The sequence below is a fragment of the Eurosta solidaginis genome, chromosome 2 (genome assembly GCF_040869045.1).
Source record: "Eurosta solidaginis isolate ZX-2024a chromosome 2, ASM4086904v1, whole genome shotgun sequence".
Taxonomy (NCBI): domain Eukaryota; kingdom Metazoa; phylum Arthropoda; class Insecta; order Diptera; family Tephritidae; genus Eurosta; species Eurosta solidaginis.
In genome coordinates, this window is record NC_090320.1 from 267,785,681 (window position 1) to 267,805,004 (window position 19,324).

The following is a 19,324-nucleotide window of genomic DNA, read 5'->3' on the forward strand; positions in this document are numbered from 1 at the left end:
TGTTTAAACTTATGTAAGTACATAAATGTCATAAATTAAACATCACAAGGGTCTGCTGAAGGCAACATTTAACATCTAGATATATGTACTGCTTATGCTTACGTAACTTAGTTCTCTAAACAGTATCTACTTCTAGTTAATTTCATCCTAAAAATAATTGTTAAGCAGCAACGCTTGTATTTTTCCTTAAACCATAGTTATTAAGTCAACATAGACAAAAAGCCATAAAAAACATATTGATACAAATGTTTTTATTTATTTTGTGTTTTGAAAAATATGAGATCACGTTCTTGGTTTTTTAATTCTTAAGTTTGCCGGTAGTTAACTACGCAATTTTGGCATGATGTATATAAATGCATGGCTATTTTTCAATGAAAAGGACGAAGTAGGTGTTTTTTAGGTTTTCCTCATTTTCTACCTTTTCTGCCTAAATTACCGTCATGGCGAATAACATAAGCAACACAAGTATGACCCAAGGGCCGATGAACATGAGGCAGGCGACTTCGAACATGATTTGTGTTTGTTGTTGCTTTGGTTGTGTTTTTTTGTTTCACGCGTATTGGTACGCCTGGTAGTATAGTGTTGTTATTGCAGTTTTTGTTTTGTTGCTTTTAGTTCCACGTTTGCGTGATTGTGTTTTTAATTTATCAAGCAGTTTCTACTGTCCTTTTTTCCACGCTGTTTCACTTTTTGTTGTGAAGCAACTTTTTTTCTTTCTACGTGACAATTTCTTTTTATTTCTTTATCTTGCTTAATTCGTTCTTGTAGTTTTTTTTTTTTTTTTTTTTTGTTTTTAATTTTTCAAAACTTTATTTCCAGTACACTTGTTAACGTTTACCAAAATTCAGCTGTCAAGTTTTTTGCCTTGTAAAATGTTGCTTTTGTAAATCACTCTCCCATATGTTTGCCGGCTGCACTGTTTTTGCTGTTTTCTGTCAACAACTCGTCAAAAGTTCCCTGACTTGTCACTTGAAGTTCACTGAAGATTATGTTCGTTTCTTTAATTTTTAGTTTACCAAATCGTTAAAAACTTTGCTAGCGCGCATTAAAAGGTTTATTACAATTTATTTCACACAATTAACCATCCGACACAATGTTTGTCAAGTATATTCATATAACGGCGTTCGCTGTCAAACTGAGCAATGCTGATACTTTGAATACCTGTTTTGAGTTGGCTTTCATGTAGCTATATGATGAATTTAACCTTCCCCAAACACGACACACACCGCTTTGCTCCGGCATATGAACAAATATGCCTTTGCACTCTCTTTCTCATTATGACACTCTGTGGAAGCCGACTTGTAGCGTATTCGATATGTTTTTCATTTCAATCTACAGTTGAGTGTATTTTTTATTGTTTCCCTTGTGTTTACGTGCAACAACTTTTTATATTTGTTGGGCACTTTGTATTGAAGACAGCGCTGCCACTCACATATTTTTTTCGTACCAAAAAGCGTACCAAAACGCCATTGAGAGTACCAAAAAATTTTTTCGCAGTAATAAAAGACAAATGGTTTTTTATCATTTATTTTTTCAATAAAGAAACAAAGCATTTACATCTTAAATTAACTTCATTAAATATATGTATATATAATTTAAAGAAAAATGGTTTAGCATATTAAAGCTTGAAATGCAAAAATTAAACGAATCTATAATTTCAATACTGAGTTCAAAAATTAACATTTTCTTATATATATCAGATATTTTCATGTTTTTTTCTTATAGCATGAACTAACTATTTTATAAGTTCATAGTCTCTTTCAGCAGACCATGCAATTCATTTCTAACTAATTCCTCACAAACCATAATATTATGGATGGTCTTAACTCCTAAATAATTTCTAAGTTTTGTTTTTATAATCAGCACTGAAAAACATTTGACATTACATAAAAAATTTAAGATACAAAAATGCACAAACGTTTACGTCTCAGGCAAACTTTCTTCATTTGAAGCATCTTGAAATGAACTATTGCAACTTTCTTTTTGTCTTTTGATCACGAACCTGCAAACAAGCCACAAATTTAATCAACTTATTGCACTTTAAATTAGTTAAGCGTTTTTACTTATCTATCACTATATTTCTATGAAATGCTTGCTGTGTTCTACAAATGCTTATTTATTGCGTAGTGAAAAATAATTGTAGAGATGCGCAGTTCGCACTGAGAGTCGATGTTTTCGAACATCGATGGCTTTGCGATAATTTTGGCAGTGTTGTCGATTTAAAGGGGTTAACGTCCCGTTTACATCTCAGCACTTCTAATTGTCTAACAAAAGTAATATATGAAAAAATAAATTAAAATAAGTAAATAATCGCTTTCTAGGAAAATGTACCAAAATCGAAAACAAGTACCTACCAAATCGTTTTTAAAATACCAGTTTTGGTACGAAAGTACCAATTCCGGCAGCCCTGATTGAAGATCAGCGTGTACGGGCTCCTATATGCTCATGCTCTCAGTGGCTACTGTCAGATTCAAAGATGTATTAGAGAGCCGGTAAACAGGTTGTTAATCTATTGATAAGATTGTACATACCTACATATAAAAATATAAAAATGTTATACATAAATACAGTATATATCAATGGTGCTCTCAATATGGAGGCAAATATTAAGATTATATAGCACTCTGAGACAGTCCTATGAAGAGAGTATGTAAGTCAAAGCCATGCGCATTTTCAGCTCTCTACATTTTCATATGTTGACTGTTTTTTATGACTAAATAAGAGAAGAGCGGTAATGTGGTAAAAACATATATACAGATATATCGTTTACTAAAATTTTCCGCTGTTTTTCTACTTTAACAAACTTTAGTTCTTCAAGCAACTTTTCTATCTTAAAGACAGGTGCAGTGGCACACAAAAGTATTTTAATATTTTATTATTTAGACTGCTGAGTTTAATCTCACCTTAACTCGGCTGCCGTTTCGAAAATGACCTTTTTCAGACTTTTTTCATAAACGCCCGATCTAACGTCAAAATGTATTGAATTTATGCTCATAGAGGGCGGTTTTGGCAAATGCGGTCTGAAGTAGTGCGTTCTTCAACAATTATAAATCAAATTGTTAAATTTTGGAGAGAGGTAATCTGGGATACTACTGAACGGATCGGGAGCCAACTTTCTTAAAAAAAAAAAAAAAAAAACATTTAGCCCTATAACGATTGTTTCTCAAAATAAAAAGTAGCCCATATATTTCTGTAATAGTTAAGTATTAGGTTTTAAACTTTCTTATAATAAGCACAATATGTTACGAACGAATGCAAATCAGTGCGTTAGCGGAAAGATGTGTAATGATGTGATTAGTAAATCAACTGCATTTCTTCATTCGGCTAACGCACTGAGCTTCTCGTGTCTTCTTTATGTTCAAAATATTTTCGAAACAAAAATTGATCAATTAGTGAAAACGGCTATTTCCCAACGGTATGACAAATTTTACATCAAATTTTATTTGCTAACATGTTGGCTATAAATAAAAAAATTCACTGAGAAGGTTATCATGGCAGAAATACACTCGGAGTGAAATATGTTTGCTTAAGTCTGGTTTTTCAGAGTGGTTTTAAATTCCAGCTAAAGTTAAGCTGCCGAAGTGGCAGGGTTAAACCCTAGTCAACTTTTACCGGAATTTAAAACCCCACTGAAAAGCCGGACCTTAGTGGGAGTTGAGATATTCGAAATTTGTGCACATATGTATGATGTGATGCCAAATACTTTTGTGAGCCACTGTACTTCTTAAACTTTATTACTTAAACTTTATGTATATGATTGTGTATGTGGAGTGAACTTTTCTCAGAAATTGCTTTCACTTTATCTAATTAGTGTAGGGTTCGTAAGTCACTGGAGAACATAATCAATCGGATTGGTAAAATTCCACAAAAATAAATCTACTTTACTGAAGGCTTTTCAAAGTGAACGTTGAAGATTATCGTGAAATAGGCGTCCAAACTTTCGTTTTCCTAAGTGGGGTCGCCCCTCGGCAGTAATTTGGCAAACACTCCGGGTGTATCTCTGCCATTAAAAGCTTCTAAGTGAAAACTCATCACTTGTGGATATTGTACGAAATCAGCATAAAATATGTAGGTCCCTCCCTAGGAAAAATTAAAAAAGGAGCACGACGCAAATTGGAAGAGAAGCTCGGTCTAAATATCTTCGGGAGGCATATTGCACCTTGTATTTATTATACTCAGCTGAGCAGAGCTCACAGAGATATTGACTTTGTTCGCATAACGGTATTCCGTAACGGTATAAACTACTTAGTACTACTTTCGATATATTGAAGTGCAAATCACAATACATATACAAAATTATATGTACACTGAAACTTCATTAAATTGAAAAAAAAAAAAAAAAATATTTTAAATGTTTAAAGAATTTAAATGGTCCCCTGGATGAATAAATTTTTAAAATATTTCTGTGCTAAAATATTTTTTAAAAATTTGTTGTCAGTTAGTGTAAATTTGAATATCATACCGAAGTGCCTAAGTTTCATATGAAAGTGCTTTTTCTTTGCACGTTTATATGAATCGAACTTATATGTGAGGGCATATGGAAGTGCAGTTAAGCCAGAACTTCGCACGTGTGGTCTTGGGCGTGATAGGCGTTTAAGAATCTCACCTCCATTCGCCCTGATAAAGATGTACATATATATAAAGAAAAAATATTTAAATGGGCATGCACTGTACTTACCTACTAAACTCTTGTAATTTATAATTATCTCAACATTTTGTAAGCTATCAATAAATTACTTGATCCCGTTTTAGATGACACCAATGCATTTTAATCTAATCACATGGCAAACAAACAATATTAGTGCTTGCATACCTGTTGAAATTGTATTTCGAAATATATGCATACATTAGGATGTTTAATTTTCTGTTGCGCTGAAGTTTATGTTGAGACTGAAATTTGAAAACAAAAAAATAAAACAAAGAATAGATGCTCAGATTATTTTCGCAATGAAAATATAAAATTTTGACTACGTTTATATCTACTCGTTGCATGGTATTTGTGAGACAAGCTAAAACAGCCACCAAATTCGAGTTAAAAAGGTATTGAGTTTTTACCAGTAATGTCTTCTCCGTACTCATGGGGTCACTAATCTTTTTAACGCACATACTTTTTTATTTATTTATTTAATTCATTCAGTTTAAAAGTACATGCTTTCTTACAGACTAGTTAAAAATAGAAAACAATTCAAGCTTCAACTTATATAAGCTGTTATTAAAATTAAGAACATTACTGAATCGATTTGCTAGATGTATAGTCCTAGTTATAGGTTCATTCATAGCATAATTCGTTTTATGAATTTCGATGAATAATCTATTATGCCGAAGATCACGCAGTGGAATATATGGAATGAACAAATTAGATAAATCGGAGCAATTTATGCTCAAGTTTATTACATTATAAGCAAGCATCAGTGAGATACAAGTTCTTCTGTCGTGCAAAGCGTGAAGACCAAGCAATTTGTGCCTGCTGGTATACGATGGCAGACCGTCTGGTTAGTGAAGCATCCGTAAAGCAATTTTCGTAAAAACTTTTTGAACTCTTTCAATTTTATAGGAGGTAGATTCATAAAAATGATTCCATATTATTGAACAATATTCAAGGCGACTTCTGACCAAGGAGATATAAAGTGGCTTCAACGTCATAGGGTCCTTAAAGTCACTGGTGTTTCGACTAATGAACCCAACCATTGCAAAGGACTTTGCAACAATGAAGTCAATATGACTGGAAAAAGAGAGTTTGGAGTCAAAAATGACACCCAAATCTTTAATCTCTTGACAACGATTAAGAGATTTAGCATTTAGTTTGTAGTTAAATAATGTCGCAATTGTCTTTTTGCACTAATACACAACGCAGCATTTGTTTATATTTAAAAATAAATTATTGTCTGCGCACCAACCGGCAAAAGAGTCCAGATCATATTGCAAGTTAGTGCAGTCAGAGCTATTACGGATCGTCAGAAATAGTTTGACATCGTCCGCAAACATCAAACATTTTGCGAATTTGAATTGCTGGGGCAAATCATTTATGAAAATTAAGAATAATAGAGGGCCACAATGGGTACCCTGCGGAATACCTGACCAGGCGTTTATATGTATTTATGTATTTATGTATTTATTTATTTGAGTCTTTGAATTTATAGATTCTTACAGACTATATTATGCAAATTTTTACATTAACTTAATCCTAAGAAAAATAAGATCTTAGATTGTTAATTAAGGCAGCGTAAGGAAATGTATAGTCAGCACCTGAGGAGTTAAAAAACATATTCAGATCAGCACAAGCCCTAGATATGGGAGCATTTATACCATAAATAGTTCTAGAAAACCCAATTTTTAAGGGTTCAAACTGTCGGAGGTTTCTGCATGGTACATTAAACTGAATTTTATCAAGAAGTGATGGACAATCAACAGTCCCTGAAATTATGCCAATGACAAATGAGCAAGATAGAATGGATCGTCTATTTGCAAGCGTGTTTAGATCAATTAAAAGGCATCGAGATTCATATGAAGGCATTGGTTCAGAGAAGTTTAAAGATCGAAGAGGAAATCGTAAAAAAACTTTCTGAACACGCTCAAGCCGATTAGAAACGCCAATTTGGTAGGGTCTCCATATGACAGCCGCATACTCCAACTTCGACCTGACAAAGGCACAATATAGTGACTTCATAGTGTAGGGACTGGTGAATGCGGAACAATTACGTCGTATGAACGCAAACATTGCGTAAGATCGAGTTATGACATAGTTTACATGCGTAGAGAAATTAAAAATTAAATTAATTATGTAGAGATGACTTATCGGCTCCAATTGCCACATAGAGATTTCTGTTCGATAGAAAACTCGTGAAAAATTTCACCAAGTTTCCATTGATTCCATACTTGGCTAACTTGCGTACTAGAATAGTATGATCAACCTTGTCGAATGCTTTCGAGAAGTCAGTGTATATGACGTCCAGTTGCTCAGAGTTCTCTAAAGCACCCACAATTTGATTAGAAACTAAAGCTAAATTTGTGGAAGTAGACATACCTGGGAAAAATCCATGCTGACACTCCACTATAGCCTTGCCTACGTAATCGAACAATTTACGTTGAATTACGTGGTCGAATATTTTTGCCAGAGCACTCTGTTTAACAGTCGGTCTGTAGTTGCAAATGTCATTGCGGTTACCAGACTTAAATATGGCATTAATGGAGCATAATTTCCACGAGTCCAAAAAAATGCCGCTGTTCAGGCAATTTTGAAAGAGATGAGCTAAGGGTTCTGCAATGGAGTTTGCGCATATTTTGAAAAATATCTGAGAATACCCCTCAGTATCTGATTTTGCACTACTTGTCAATTTAGAGATTGACAGAAGAACATAATCTGCGGTAACAATGAAATTAGAAATTTGGCATTGGTACCCAGAGTGAAATATAGGATAAGGTGAAGAGGTAAACTTTGAATAAACTTTTTGGAATGATTTAGCAAATAAGTTGCAGGCATCCTGTGGATTACTGGACTCTTCGCCATCATACTCCATGGTCGTTGGAAAGCCATTGGTTTTTCTTTTGGAGTTAATAACCGACCAGAAACTGGACGGCTTTGACTTTAGTTTTGATTCGAGTTTAAGCATATATTGCTTAAAAAGACAACTATTAAGGAAATCGAATTGCTTTTTAAGTCTTATATAGCTAAGTCGATCAATTTCTTTACAGCTCTTCCTATGTTTTTCAAAAGCTTTATTTTTTCTATTTTTAAGATTATTTAGATCAAGAAGAATTTCCGAACTCTAGGCCACACATATATATTAATAATAAAAAGAAAGAAAATAAGATTATTTAGTTTTAGATTAAACCAGGGTGGCCTATTCAATAAAACCTTACTTTTTAGAGGTACGAAACTCCAAAGGGCTAGTAAAAGCCTCCTCCTAAAAATTTCATAGGAGGTCTCCGGGTTTCCGGAGAAGTTAAGAAAGGTCCAATCAGTAGCTACGAGGAACTTGTTTATCGCCACACGATCGGCCTTGAAATAATTATATTCCAACGTAGATTCGGCGGGTTTTTTATAAAAACCAAAATTTATAGCCAAAGCACTATGGTGAAAACTATTTTCCAAAATTGGAAATGGACACTCAAGGCATGATATTTTTAAATCAGCAGATCCAAAAACTAGATCTGAGAACCTACCATTCTTATTTGGTTGAGAGCTATATTGTTTCAGACCGTATGAAAATAAGGTGCTAACAACTAGCATATCGATGTCGGATTTAATATTTGCAGGTAAAGTATTACAATCATTAGACCAAGATATATTACTTAAATTGAAATCGGATTAGCATTATTGACAACCCGACTTAAATTATCCATATGCTTCTGATACATAGCGATGTCACTGCTTGGTGGAATATAGGACAATAGAAAAATTACTTTTTTATTACTAGTAAACGTAACGCATATAAAATTTGTTCCACGTCACCGTTATAATAATCAATATTGATTTGTCTACTACATAGATCAGATCTAACCGCAATTAGGACACCACCACCCCTTTCAAACCCGGTGGCGTTAGAGCAACGATCATTACGATATACATAACAATAATAATCGAAACACTCATTAGATGAAAAATTTTCAGTCAACCACGTCTCCGTCAAAGCTATTATATCATATTCATGTGAAATGACATTACTATATAATTGCGATGATTTCATACGCATTCCACTTACATTTTGATAATAAAGCGTATATTTAGATTTTAACTCAATAGGTCTAAGAATACCCACGTTAGATTCAATGGTTACGATTTCCGAAGAACCGATTTTTGGCGGAACCGAAAAGGGCAAACAGCCACACCAGCAGGCCAAAGCTCAGGTTTGAGCATACTGTTGAACCAGGATTCGGGAACACCTAGTTTAAACGTGATTCGTTTTAGTGATTCCACGGCAGTACCATTCTTAATAAGATTGTGGCATGAAATCAACACTTTCTGTATCCCAGAATGTTTGGAAACATATTCAATTATATCATTTTCCGTGACTGATGGCGAAAAAGAAGAAATGTACAGCCACTTAGTTTTGGCGGCAACACAAAGTTCAGAAATTGCATACTGTTGCATACTGTAGTGAACAGAAGAATAGCAGTGGCAATTAAATATATTTAATTTCGTAAATTAAATTCCTTTTTTTATTTTCGATAATTCAACAAAATAATTTTATGAATTTTGTAACTGAAACTTTGTGCTGCCTTTTTGTTGTTATTCCTTTATTCGCCATTTAGGTACATACTTTTTCTATATGCTTTTTAATTCTACTTGTGTGGAATAATTATAGGCGCGTTACAAGAGCGGTATCTTTACACTAGTATAAAATATAAATATTGGAGATTTCGAGTTAAATACTCAGCTCCCGAAAAGCTACTGATGAAGAAGTGAAATTCAGAAACATGTTCTAGTAACCATCGCCGTTTATAAACTTTGTAATTTTTCTTTAATATCAATTAAATGTTTTTCATTTCCTGAAGACGATGTTATGGTGCATGGCCCAAACATTTTTTTTTTTCTTTTTTGTAAATATTAAAAAAGTGAGCAAATCACATTAGTTTTTTCTATTCTATTATCTTGCAAGAAACGAAAGCGCAGTATTGTGTATGGGCACGAATTCACTTGCATTTTTGGATTACCTGACTTCGATAGGATATTTTGGAAAGTTGACAAAGAAAATTCATAATGATGTGAGAAAATCTTTTAACAAAAGTGAGCAGGTTGCCATTTCTGAGGCGAAGAGTGAAAGCGTTGACAATAATTTTTCCAAAGCTGGAATGAGATTAAACGCCACGGGGAAGTCAGGTAATCCAAAAATGCAAGTGAATTCGTGCCCATACACAATACTGCGCTTTCGTTTCTTGCAAGATAATAGAATAGAAAAAACTTTGTAATTTTTCTTTAATATCAATTAAATGTTTTTCATTTCCTGAAGACGATGTTATGGTGCATGGCCCAAACATTTTTTTTTTTTCTTTTTTGTAAATATTAAAAAAGTGAGCAAATCACATTAGTTTTTTCTATTCTATTATCTTGCAAGAAACGAAAGCGCAGTATTGTGTATGGGCACGAATTCACTTGCATTTTTGGATTACCTGACTTCCCCGTGGCGTTTAATCTCATTCCAGCTTTGGAAAAATTATTGTCAACGCTTTCACTCTTCGCCTCAGAAATGGCAACCTGCTCACTTTTGTTAAAAGATTTTCTCACATCATTATGAATTTTCTTTGTCAACTTTCCAAAATATCCTATCGAATTAGTTACATTCACGATACAAAAATACTATCTTCCTCGACACTTTTCGTCTTATCGCTTTAGTTACTTCTATTCCTATCGAAATAGTTTCTAAATTCTGTATCGCTTTCGTATCTGAATGTCGTTTCGCATTGCGTGCACAGTTCTGTTCGAAGGCTGATAATATTTCGAAACAAAGGCTATCTTCAGAAATGTTCTAACGAATAAGTGACTTGCGCGATAAAGAATGCTGGCAGGGAAAGTACAATTTATAGATTTCTCAAAATTGGAATCAGTTTTTGACTTTGGAGCTTTTCTTTCGAATTTATCGACGTTTTTGAAATTAGTTTGCATAGTTTCAGTTTCAAGATTAATAGAAGTTCTTTCTTAAATTATCTATTTTCGTATCCGATGCTGTACATATGTACATGCTGTCAAAGTGTGGTTTACAGTGTTTACTTAATAGCTCCATTACATATCTACTAAAGTCTAATGGGCTAGAAAAATACATTCTAAAATACATTTTCTACTAAAAAACAAAAAAAAATGGAATCTTTGTACATTTGCAAAAAAAATTTTGTATAATTTTGGCCATAAATAGGTATTTTTATTCATGTATGGAAGTATGTTAATGCCTTTGTTTCTTTTTAACAAATAAATTAAATAATGTGCATAAATTTAGACGAAGATATATTGTGTCGAGAATTTTGGTAATTTCAACTAACCTTAACTAGGGAACGCTTCCCAAAACAATTTGTCTTCACCTTTGCATTGAACATTTTCAAATTAATTTTTCATTTCGAAGCATTTTTCACATTATCTTATTACGTACGATTGATCTATTTCACAAAGATTTCATTGTTTTCGTTGCTTTGATTGTTCATTTTGTAATAACGATTGAAGCGTATAGATCAGCACCTTATACTGTTTTCACACAGAAATGATCTCATTTCACCTTCTAATGATATCGTAAATTTTTGCTTTCACACATAAGTAGCTGCTCGATTAGTATGATGGATGAAATGTCAAGCGAATAAAATGACAATGCTATATGACAGACAATAACATTTACTTTGACAAATGACATTTTTAAGCACTGAACACACCAAAAACTAAGAAACTGAACGCTCCCAACAGAGTTGCATTGGGCTTTTGATTTCATTAGACATTCGATTAGTCACTAATGAAATAATTATAGATTCGATCTTGTATGGAAGATTGATCTCAATAAGCATCTTAATGTAGAAAACTGCCTTTATTATTCAATAAGCCGTGTGTGTGAAAATAGTATTAGCCTTGACGTTTATCAATTGCTATAATTTAAATGCATTGCCGTTGTTCTTTCTCTGCACTCGATTAGTTAGCAAGCTTATTGCGCATTTCGAATTTGACTTTTCTATATTTAAAATCTTATTGCATTATATTGACAATCTAAGTAGACTTGCTATGTATGTCATTAATATACATAGCAAGTATTTGTGTAATAAAATAAAATTACAATTGCATACCAAATTTGATGCAGCTGTGTCAGACAATGAGTCGCCAATGTACATAGATAGTAATTAAGTTATTCATATGACTTTTTGTCTTAATTTTTATAGCTCTGTTTTAAAAATTTTATAATTCTTACGTGTAATACTTTTACTACTTAATCATTGCACACAAAATTGTTGTTTCTTCAAACTACCATTCATTTTCATAATTAGCTACTAACAACTTAGAATTTTTCGCTGTAATTTTCCATTTTTAAAAATTTCCGTTGCATTTAATTACAACTGTAATTAATCTATTTTCATGGCACTTCATGTTAATGAAGAATGACAAATTTATATTAAGAATAATAAAACACAAATGTTCATTTTGTCATTATAATGACTTTAAACTATTTTTATTGATGATCGATGCAATTTTACGCGTCCTTGAACCATCTGTTGGAGCAATAATATATTGCGACCACAGAAAATATAGCCATATACTAAATTAGGTTGATCAAAACAGTCATAAACAAAGAATGCTGATCAAACTTTCTTGTCTTGCGCAATCTTATAATAAAATTTTCTTTGTAAACTCCCCGAATGGAAAATCTCTACTTCAAAACAGGTGCGCTTCTAGTGCACGTGGAACCACTACTAGTTCGCCCTCTATCTCTTCTACATGCTTTCAACTAGCGAATTTGACATGGCGATGTCCTAGGCATTGGAAATTGTCCCCGTTGCATTACTTTTTCTATAGTTTCGAACTAGATACATATTTCCACTTTAGAACTAGTTGGTTTAATGGTACTAGTTCGAATGTTCCTACCTAGTATAAAAATATATAGTTTAAATCTAGCTCTTTTGTTGATTTTATTGGGTTATTTCCGAAACAGACCGAAATTCTACATACTGCTTATACTAGTACGATTTTATTCCCTTTTTCTTTTAAGGTATAGGGAAAGAAGGCACACTCATAGGCGAAGCTCTTTAAAGCTAGTTTTATTAGGCTATCTATTTATCAAGTATATCTTAAATATGAAATATGTAAACCCAAGATGCCGATTTTTGAACCAGGGAAAATCTAGCTTCAATCGAACTAGCACTTATTTGGCACTTTAGGTCTAGTTCTGAGCTAGGAATTTTGAATCACTAGTTACTGACTTCCCTTCAGGGCTTGAAAGTGCAAATCTATACAGTGGTGCTCATGATGGGCCCAAGCGATGTAGAATACATCGACCATTTTTCCCTTAAAGACCATCTTACAATGAGGCGAAGTTGTCTGCCTACCTTTATTTGAGTGGAAAACACAGCAGCACGGCATCAAAACAATATTTCTTCAAAGGAATCTCTTTGTTTAGCGCTGCATAGATCTCCTTGTTTTAGGAAAAATTGTCTGCGTTTTTTAGAGTTTAGACGACTTTTACGTCATATTTTGCGTACTGTTATCATTATCTACTTTTTACTTTGAATAACGTTTTTCTCAATATGAGTACCTTACTACGAATTCCCTTAATATTAGAACACCAGCGCCATCTAGAGGCATTTTGTTTCAAATACAGCAGCGAAAAGAAAAATAGTGGTAATTTTTTTTGTGATATTTGAGAAACATTTACAACCAGTCTCGAAAATGTTTTAGAAAAAATTCCAAAATTTACGAAAATTTTGAATTTTTTCTTTGTATTCTCTTTTTTATTTCAGTATGCAGTTTTCTAACTTGAACAATACAAACCAGTCTCGAAAATATTTTCGAAAAAACTCCAAATTTTACAAAAATTTCGAATTTTTTCTTTGTATTCTTGTTTTATTTAAGTATGCAGTTTTTTTTTTAGCTTAATCTAGTCTGACAAAGAGTTAGAGTTCTCTCAAAATTCAAATTGTCTTTCGACATTTTTTTTGTTTTTTTTTTTTGAAGGGGTGTTTTAGATTTTTTTCAATATAAATAAAAAAATTTCAAAAAATCAATACGAATCTTGAGAAACCTATAACTTTTACTTTGTTAGATTAAACTAGAGACTAAAAACCTGCATACTCAAAAAAATTCGAAGAACTCCAAATGAAAAGTTTGCAGTTTTCCTAAAATTTTGTAATTTTTTCGAAATTCATAGATGTTCTGACTTAAAATATTGAAAAAAGAAAAGAGTTTATTGACTAATTTGCGAAAATTTTAAACAACGTGATATCCGACGGACAAGGCGACAGTGGCTGAATACGTTTGTAACAATTCAACCATCATAGGAGTGCGCGTTCAAATCCCACTCCCGGGAGAAGTCTTTGAAGAGACTTACAAGGTATAATCGAAATAGCTGTCGCCTTGACCGTCCTAATGTCACGTTGTTTAAATTTTAGCCAAATTATTCAATCAATTTTAAATTAAAAATTCAAATAAATTTTTTCATACATTTAAAAAAGCAATAAGGGCAACCCCCGCTTAATTCATACAAAAAGAGTGTAAATGACGAAATTTGAAAAGAAAGTTGCCAGTGCTCTTTTTCCGTTCGCTGCTGTATATTTGCGGTCGTATTTATAAATATATCTCTAAATTTATTGTTCCCACATTAGATTTAGCCGCATGTGCAAGGATGAGAACTTTTTATGTCTTACTTATTTACTTAATTGGCGCTTAACCGTCTAAACTGTTATGACCGTCCAACAAGGCGCGCCAGTCGCTCCTTCGCTCCGCCAACCGGCGCCAATTGGTCACACCAAGGGAGTTTAAATCGTTTTCCACCTGGTCCTTCCAACGGAGTGGGGGCCGCCCTCTACCTCTGCTTCCATAGGCGGGTTCCGATAGAAACACTTTCTTGGCCGGAGCTTCATCTTTCATTCGCATAACATGGCCTAGCCAGCGCAGCCGCTGCGTTTTAATTCGCTGGACTATGTTGATGTCTGCGTATATCTCGTACAGCTCATCATTAAATCTTCTTCGGTACTCGCCATCGCCAACGCGTAGAGTTCCATAAATCTGTCGAAGAACTTTTCTCTCGAACACTCCCAAAGCCGCTTCATCTGCTGTTGTCATGGTGCATGCTTCTGCCCCATATAGCAGGACGGGTATGATAAGTGACTTGTAGAGTATGATTTTCGTTCGCCGAGAGAGGACTTTACTTTTCAATTGCCTACCTAGTCCAAAGTAGCATTTATTGGCAAGATTGATTCTTCGCTGGATTTCAGTGCTGATGTTGTTGCTAGTGTTGATGCTGGTTCCCAAATAAACGAAGTCTTTTACTATTTCGAAATTATGGCTGCCAACAGTAGCGTGGTTGCCAAGGCGCATATGCGCTGACTCTTTGCTCGATGACAGCAGGTACTTCGTTTTGTCCTCATTCACCATCAAACCCATCTTTACCGCTTCTTTTTCCAGTTTGGAGTAAGCAGAGCTAACAGCGCGGATGTTTAGGCCGATGATATCAATGTCATCAGCATATGCCAGTAATTGCACGCTTTTATAGTATATTCCAGTGCGGTTAAGTTCTGCAGCTAGTATAATTTTCTCCAGCATCAAATTAAAGAAATCGCACGATAGGGGGTCACCCTGTCTGAAACCTCGTTTAGTTTCGAACGGCTCGGCGAGGTCCTTCCCAATTCTGACTGAGCTGATGGTGTTGCTCAACGTCATTTTGCACAGCCGTATAAGTTTTGCGGGGGGCTTTAAAGTCGACGAAGAGGTGAAGTGTGTCGATTCTTTTTTCACGGGTTTTTCCAAGATTTGACGCATTGTGAAAATCTGGTCGATGCACAGTGTTTCTATGCTCTTTTTTTTATTTTTTTCCAAAATTTTACTTCATATGCATACATTTGCTTATTTCATATACAGTGACTCATGTGAATAAGTGCCATAGATCCAAAAAAATTTAAAGGACTTAAGAATATTACTTTATTGTACTTAAATTGAATGGAATACAAATCTCAATACTCTAAAAAATTCTAAAAATTCGGAAAAAAAAACTTAAAATTTTTTATGAAAATTCGTCGAATTTTTTAAATATAATTTAGTTTTTGTTATAGATCGTGACACATTTTCTTATGGGAAATTAGTTAAAATAAATTTTCCAAAGCGAAAATTGTAAGAATTATCCAAAAAGGGGTGTCTACTTATTTATGTGAGTGAATGTACATATGTACATACATATTTTGTATTTATTTGAGTATTTATCCTGGCACTACAATTTTTACAGAATTATTTTATAGTACCAGTCAGGAATGTAAAAGTGAATTACAATAATAATAATAACAATGTAAATAATTAAATTAATTATGTGAAAATTACTTATTACAAAAACTTAAAAGTAAAGTATCCTACAAAGTAGAAAAGACAATAGATTTAAATTGAATAAAACCTGATCCAACAAAAAGTTATAGGGTAGGTTATCTTTTATAATTATGTTATTATTCGCTATCATCACTTTCATTTTATGAGTCACTTGTGGAATAGTCATGAACATCAGCAACACTACTGTGAAAGCTTGAAACAACTGGGTATTTATTGACTCCTCAACATTATCGGGGGACAGTAAATTTAAGACTTCTGCAGTCAGACTTTTAAATTTTTTCTTAGGTATCTCCCTAAAACTGTTAACTAAACGATCCGATGTTATAAGCAACATATTCATAAGATCTCTATTCGTGGCTTCACGCGACTGCTTTTGTGTGTTATCAGCCCTGAATCGTCTCAAATCTTTGTTACGGGCTTCCTGTGCTTCCTCGGAAAGTTGACCAATAGGTAAAATTGCTGATTTTATAATATCAGTACTATGCACTAAGAATTTATGAACTGTAACAGGCATATTAAACCACGGATAGAGATCTATGTATAGTTTTTTAGTCTCGACCGCAAATGTTTCAAATTTTTGGATATTTATATTGTACCCAGATGCTAATGCGCGAAGGAGAGTGTCGAATCTTTTGATGAGCGTTACATCCAATCCCGTAATCTCAGCACTAGCCTCAGAATTTTCGAAAAACCTACGAGCAGTGTTGCCGTCATTGGTATTGCCGAAACCTGGTTTTGGTTTATCTTCATCAATCCTTTGTATGAACCTGTTTTTATGCCTTGGTGACTGGTGCGGTAGGTTATGGCAGGTTGAAGTCAATGATCTTCGCCTTTTTGCTTTTGGTGTAATCTTGTTGACCTTGCGCGTTTATTTTGTATGTTTTATGGCTACGTGTTTGTTCCCTGTACCAGGATATTGGTTTTGCCGTTTGTAGATCAGCTTTAAAGGTTCAAATATCTCGTCGGAGCTGGTACGTACATACATCCTATTTGATATGTAGAGATAACTAAATCTACAAAAAAAAAATTAAAAATAGATGTGCAAAGAATTCGCAATGGTTTTTTCTGTCGACTATTAGAGAATACTTGCGACTATAACATATGTAAAATTAATCCCGGATGTAGTTATGTAACTTTTTTGTCCCTAAAGTTAAAAATATAGGGAAAAAATACCTTTTCTTCTTAATAACGGAATGTTAAATATATTGAAAATACTCTAATTGTGAAAGAATTACCATTAAAAAATGTTACTTACCTTTCGAGCTTAGAATCCATCAAAAAAATTATGTAAAAGTGTTCACTTAAAAGAAATATGAATCTTAATATTCAACAAGAATTTTGCAAATTAATCAATGCATTTTACGGCCACTCCTGCCATCTTACTTCAATTACTCAATATATATGAGAAAAATATCAAAAAAAAGCAAAAATCCCGTTATTTTGTTTGTTTTCTTTCATTTCTCATTACACTTTTCTTGGAATAAGAACTTTGTTTTTGTCCAGCTAGCTTGTTTTACACGAAACACTGTGCGATGGTAGATTTACCAGGTCTGAAGCCGCACTGATAAGGTCCAATCAGTCGGTTCACGGTGGGCTTCAATCTTTCGCACAATACACTTGAAAGGACCTTATATGCGATATTAAGAAGGCTGATTCCACAATAGTTGGTGCATTTTGCAGTATCCCCCTTCTTGTGGACTGGGCAAAGAACACTTAGATTCCAACCGTCGGGCATGCACTCTTCCGCCCATATTTTGCTAAGAAGCTGCTGCATGCGCCTTACCAACTCCTCGCCGCCGTACTTGAATAGCTCCGCAGGCAATCCATCAGCGCCCACGGCCTTGTTGTTTTTCAATCTGGTTATTGCTATTCTAACTTCGTCATAATCGGGCGGGGGGATATACTTTTTATGTCGCCAGCGTTAATTTTTTAAGCCTTCAAATTACTTCTTTTTCTACTATGCCGTTGCATGACAAGCGTAAAGCAGAAAGACCTTCAAAATTGAACTTGAAATAATTGTTTAGCTTATGTTTGCTACAAATAATGAAAATACTTCTTTTGAAGTATGTATATAAAAATTTGAAATTAATTCCTCGTAAAGATAATGTATCAATTCATAGCTCAATGTCACAGGATTAAAGACTTTGTTTGTTGTATAAGAATAAAAAAAAAATTACTTGCACAAAGCTTTGTTGGATTACTCAAATCATCGATGATAAAAAAATAAAACTAAAATTACTTACAACATCAAACTTAAATAAAAATATTCTTTCTTGTTTCTGAAAACATGGCCTATTTCTTTCAAAACTGTACTGTCGGCTATAACCAATATATTCCTGAAATAATCTCAGACATTACTAAAGATCGAAGGCTTGGCTTGTATATCCAAAAAATAATCGGGAAATACAGTCGCATTCCATGAAATAGAGCCACGTACTATCAAAACCCTAGGTACTTGTAGATTCAAGGGTTTTTTTGTACTAGTGGGGATACCAGCAAACAGAAAAATAGCAATGCCTGTTTTTAGTCAAATTTCGCCAATAAATTTGTTTGTTTTTTTTTTTTTTTTTGTTGATATTTTATGAACTTTTATGAATTTTGAAACTGAAACTATGCAAACGAATCACAAACATTTCAGACACATTATAAAGTTTCTTACTTTTCTTTTCCATTTTATTCCCACAAAGTACAAATTATTCTTCTCAAAATTCTCACTGATTTTTGAAAATTTTTTTTCGAAGAGTGTTTAAGGTCTCCATACAAAATGTGAACATTTTTTGTTATATGGCAGAAAACCTTAAACACTCTTCGGAAAGAAAAATTGTCAAAAATCAATGCGAATTTTAAGAGACCTCTGTTTGTATTATGTTTGAGTAAAATTTATTGAGCTACAAAACTGCACACAGAAAAAAACGGGAACCAATTTTCGAATTTTTTCGAAATTGTTTTTGAGATTAGTTTGCATAGGTTCAGTTACAAGAAAGTTTTCCTTAAGATATGGAAAATAAAACAAAAACTAAATTGACGAAATATGAAAAGAAATGGCGCTGTTATTTTTTTGTTCGGTGTGCTGAATGTATGTGTTTTCAAAAGGTTTGTTCGTTATTTTTGCAAAACCTTATAACAACTTTGGAAAAATAGACAAGTTTAAAATAATCTAATGATCAAAACTTTAGTTATTTAACAGAATTATTTCATTTTTATTCATTATTAATTATTTTCTTTTCTTTTTGTCCTTCAAATTGGGTTTAGTTTCTGAAACGCTTTGTCACTTATCAATGAAAAGCCAAAAAAATGGCAAAATCTTATCCTTGACGAATTTGTCTTTGG

General features: G+C 33.4%; 1 protein-coding gene and 1 long non-coding RNA gene across 15 annotated transcripts in view; one reads left to right on the plus strand and one right to left on the minus strand.

Annotated features, from left to right (window-relative positions):
* bun (bunched) overlaps positions 1 to 19,324 on the plus strand; it is a 594,108-nt gene that overhangs the window by 247,611 nt on the left and 327,173 nt on the right. The gene's annotated exons all lie outside the window — the stretch shown is intronic.
* On the minus strand, positions 1,501 to 11,283 carry LOC137240920 (uncharacterized). The gene is made up of 5 exons (XR_010949860.1): positions 10,975 to 11,283; positions 4,679 to 4,890; positions 2,355 to 2,531; positions 2,064 to 2,264; positions 1,501 to 2,002 (listed from the first exon to the last, which is right to left on the minus strand). It is a non-coding gene; the product is annotated as an uncharacterized lncRNA (long non-coding RNA).